The sequence below is a fragment of the Lotus japonicus genome, chromosome 1, assembly GCF_012489685.1.
Source record: "Lotus japonicus ecotype B-129 chromosome 1, LjGifu_v1.2".
In the NCBI taxonomy this organism is placed as follows: Eukaryota; Viridiplantae; Streptophyta; class Magnoliopsida; order Fabales; family Fabaceae; genus Lotus; species Lotus japonicus.
The window spans coordinates 91,365,224-91,369,873 of NC_080041.1; the positions used below are offsets into that span (position 1 = coordinate 91,365,224).

Consider the following 4,650-nt stretch of genomic DNA (forward strand, 5'->3'; position numbering starts at 1 on the left):
CATCCAACCCAACCTAGAATCCATACATATAGTAATAATTTTTATAATTTTACTCATACTTGGAGTGCTAGTGTCGGAGTAATGACTTTTTGAAACTTTGAGACTTAAGTATTTGTAGTTAGGCTTAATTGCACTTTTGCTCCCTGATCTTTCACCTTTGTGCGATTTACCTCCCTCATCTTTAAAATGAGCGAATTCCCTCCCTCTTCTATTAATATGTGCGATTTAGGTCCTTCCGTTAGTTAGCCGTCCAATTACTAACGGCGGTTGCTATTTTCACCCTCCCTTTTACTAACCACACCCCAGTATCAGAAATAAAAATAAAAAAAATAATAAAATGGAGGTAAATCGCACAAAGGTGAAAGATCAGGGGGCAAAAGTGCAATTAAGCCAAAAAATAAAAAAATAAATGAAATAAATTAAATACAATTAATAGAAAATAAAAAAAAAACTGAAAAAATATTTTTATAAAAATCAAAGAAAAAATAATAAAATAAATGAAATAAGTTAAATACAAATAATAGAAAATGAAAAAACATTTTTATAAAATAAAAAAAAACTGAAAAAAATATTTTTATAAAAATCAAAGAAAAAAATGTTTTTATAAAATCAAAGAAAATAAAATATTTTTTTTAATTGAAGATAGAAATTTAAAAATAAAATAAAAGAATAATTATTTTTAATTTAGTGTAGGTGGTGCAAATAGAAACAAATTCTTCTTTTATTTTATTTTTAAATTTCTATCTTCAATTAAAAAAATATGTTATTTTCTTTGATTTTAAAAAACATTTTTTTCTTTGATTTTTATAAAAAAAATTCAGTTTTTTCTTTGATTTTATAAAAATATTTTTTCATTTTCTATTAATTGTATTTAACTTATTTCATTTATTTTATTATTTTTTCTTTGATTTTTATAAAAATATTTTTTCAGTTTTTTTTAATTTATAATTTTTTTTATTTTCTATTAATTTTATTTAATTTATTTCGTTTATTTTTTATTTTTTTATTTTTATTTCTGATAAGGGGGTGTGGTTAGTAAAAGGGGGGTGAAAATAGCAACCACCGTTAGCAATTGGACGGCTAACTAACGGAAGGGCCTAAATCACACATATTAATAGAAGAGGGAGGGAATTCGCTCATTTTAAAGATGAGGGAGGTAAATCGCACAAAGATGAAAGATCAGGGAGCAAAAGTGCAATTAAGCCTTGTAGTTATTTGTCATATTTGAACTTAGAGTATTTGTTCGTAGTTATTTGTTACATGTTTATATATAATTATTTGGCATGTTGGAGAAATCTAAGTTCTAAGTGTCATGGCATGACATTTAGTGTTGTTTTTCACTTTTTAGATACTATTTATTAGATTGTTTCATGTCATTTGGGTAATGAAGTTTTATGTTTTCATGATATTTGACTATATGTCATTTATATGGTATTATTTCTATAATTTTTTTGTGTCTTTTTCATGCTACTTAGTATATAACATATTTAGTATTTTTTATAACTTTTTTCTGAATTTATAATAATTTTTACAAGATTTTTTAATATTTCAGATATATTATTATTTTAATATAGTGACCCAATAAATTCATCCAACCCAATCCAAACTTCGTCGGGTTGGTTCGGATCGGGTCCGAAGAAAAAATTCGTGAAATCCAACCCAACCCAACCCAGACAATTTTGATCGGTTCGGATTTTATTTTGACCAAAATTCATCCAACCCAACCCATGTACACCCCTAGTATTGGCTACTCCCGTACTTCCTCTTGCTAGGTTTGATGTTGCAACCCTCATCTGTCCTCTATCCTCTATTTTCCCTTTTCTGAAACGATGGTACTTTCAACCTCCATCAACTTTTCGGAAACAGCTGTGGCTTCTCCTTTACAGGTTGTTTGCCTACACCCTACCTTCCCATCTAATTCCTTTACAGCTTTTCTGATTTGATTTGGGTCACGCCCAATTATTTTCTATAAATTGAACCATTGTGTGCCTTGATGTTCATCTTGTGTTGTCAATCCAGTTCCTTCCATTTCTTTTACTTTGATTTCTGTTGTTGTGATTTTGTTTTATTGATCTGAATGGGAGATATGAGTGGGCATGTGAATCCCATAAAGAAGCTCTGTCCTTGGGAAATTTGTCAGTGAATGAACCATTGAGTCCAGTGAATGAATTTGGGAGTGCATCGCAGTGAATGAGTTTTTATAGCATCTAAATAATTGCAATGTGATGCCAAGTTTTTTATGCTATTTTTCTATTGATGTCTGATTGAATGATGGCATGAAGGAAAGGTATGGTGTGTATTCAAAGCCAGTAAACCAAGAAGATGTGTGCGGATTTTTAATCATATAAATGGTTAGTCATGCTCTTGAAAAGCTTTTGGTGTGGTTGTTTTAAAGCTAAAAGTGACTATAATGTTTCAATGCCTTCCTATTTTTGTTTCCTTGCTTTACTTGGCTTCAAGATATTTGCAGCAGAACAAGTAATTAGATCTTTATATATTGTTTTGATGATGATTGAAGTTTATAATTTGATTGTAAATGGTTCTTTTGGTGAACATGAAAGGCGTTGTTATGAGTTTTAATTTTCCCCTTGCAGCATATGCTTTTATAGGTAGCTATTCTTTTTTTTTTCTTTTATAAATCTTTCTCATCAAAGATCCTGCTCTTTGATTTTATATGGATGGAAATTGGGTGTTTCACTTGCTGTCTTGTATTTGGCTTTAATTACCATGGAGTAGTGCAAATTCCATTAATTCTTTAGACCGTGCAAAGCAGATATTGGGCCGTCCAATTTTCTTCCACTACTTTATTTTCTTCATGCTTTTTCACACGATTTACCCTATTTCTTGGGAATTCTTCCAAATCTTTTCAGGAATGGCTGCAATTGCTTCATGGGATTTGTATAAGTTGTTGTTTCTCAACCATTGCGAAGGTCTGCACAAGAGGAAGATACTGAGTAGTATTTTAGTTTTCTAAAAGTCTTGACTAAGGGGAACAATTGGAAGATGAAATGTGAAATGGTGGAATAGTAAAGGCTGTTGCTGAGGGATGATGTAGAAGCCAAAATTTTTATGGGAGCTAAGAGTTTGTTGAAGCCCCTTTGCAGTTTTATAATCAGCTGTGCATGAAGGAAATTTGGTGGCTCAGGAAATTGGAAAAATTGCTCTCTTCAACCTTGCTGTGAATAAGAACAGGTATGTTTTGTGTAAAATTTTATAGTTGTTTAGCTGTTGAACTATGAAGTAAAACTGATTATCATATGATTGAGAAATCAAAACAATTCTTGATGTTTGAATATTGAGACCTTGCATTTTAGCCAAAGTCTTACCTTTCATGATCTTTTATTATGATAATCGTTTTCAATAAAAAAAAATCACCTTTAAGATCTGGGCAGTGGTAATGCTCTAGCTCTTCAAGATCATTGGCATATCTTATGCCTTTATGTGTGTGTGTGTGAATTAGTTAATGTATGAATTGGACTAAGTTTATAGACAATGATTATGGTGTGAATTTACTTGTCTATAATTATTGAGATATAAAGGCGTGGTCGACTGTGCTAAAGAATTATTTTGATCCATTAAATTGGAATGTATGAATAGGACTAAGCTTACAGACAATGATTATGGTGTGAATTTACTTGTCTATAATTATTGAGATATAAAGGCGTGGTCATTCTATCTTGCTTCTAAGGACATGAATTTTACTCATTCTATAAGCCATCTCTTGATAAAAAGCTAAGTTGTCTATTTATACTTCTTGGAATCAACCTCACATGATGTGGTTGAAATTAAGCAGCAGCTTTTTGCTAGAACTTGCACTTGACTTCCTTTATCTATTCTCTAGGCTGATTAGGCAGAATCTCTAAATATAATACAGTTGACATTTGCAGATCCTTAATTAATGGGTACGTGTTAGAAACATTTTAATAATGGAAACACAAATGAATGAAATGATGCTGAAGTTGGAAATCATTAAGAGGTTGACACATGGTGGTGAATGATAATTGGGATTGTGATGAAGGCAGCAAGGAGTAACCAAACGGCACAGAGGTTGGCTGGGCTGCTGGAAGTGGTACAAGCAGGACTGATCAGTTCAGTGTGCAATTTGATCGATCTGAAGAAGGTTGTAGAAGTTGTTGCTGCTATGATTTTAGACAACAGATACAAGCTGATGAATATTTCCAGAGATAAAATGGCAACATGCTGAAGAAGATTCATGGAAGATATCTCAAAAATAGTTAGAAGGGTTATGCCTCAACTAATTTTTAGCAATGTTAGCAAGTGCAAGGGTTATGTCCAAGCATGGAATCGTCTCACTTTCTACTGCTGTAAAAAGATTTCATTCTTTATTGATTCTATATTTATATTCCAACATTATTTATTTCTTTCATTACTATCATTTTCTCTCATGCTTTGGTGATTTAAAAAAAATTATAATATTTAATATCAAAGTTAATGGTGAAAGAATAATTATAATTTTGAAGAACAACAACGTGCATAGTTTACAACACATGCCTTCTTGATCATCAATCTATGTTACAATTGGTTTGTTATGTATTGCAATATGTAAGTCTCATACATTCCCTTTATCTTTCTTATAAATAAGAAATAAATACCCGTGTACAACACCTAATTTGCAAAGTTTTTCAAAAC

The 4,650-nt window shown here is 30.9% G+C and overlaps 1 long non-coding RNA gene across 3 annotated transcripts; it reads left to right on the forward strand.

Annotated features, from left to right (window-relative positions):
* Positions 1 to 1,733: 1,733 nt before the first annotated feature.
* LOC130727741 (uncharacterized) lies at positions 1,734 to 4,369 on the forward strand. 3 transcript variants are annotated; one of them, XR_009015433.1, is made up of 3 exons: positions 1,734 to 1,886; positions 2,871 to 3,192; positions 3,875 to 4,369. It is a non-coding gene; the product is annotated as an uncharacterized LOC130727741 (long non-coding RNA). The 3 variants fall into 3 exon arrangements; XR_009015431.1 differs by lacking the exon at positions 1,734 to 1,886 and adding an exon at positions 1,901 to 2,351; XR_009015432.1 differs by lacking the exon at positions 1,734 to 1,886 and adding an exon at positions 1,903 to 2,351 and having other exon boundaries at positions 3,888 to 4,369.
* Positions 4,370 to 4,650: the final 281 nt, after the last annotated feature.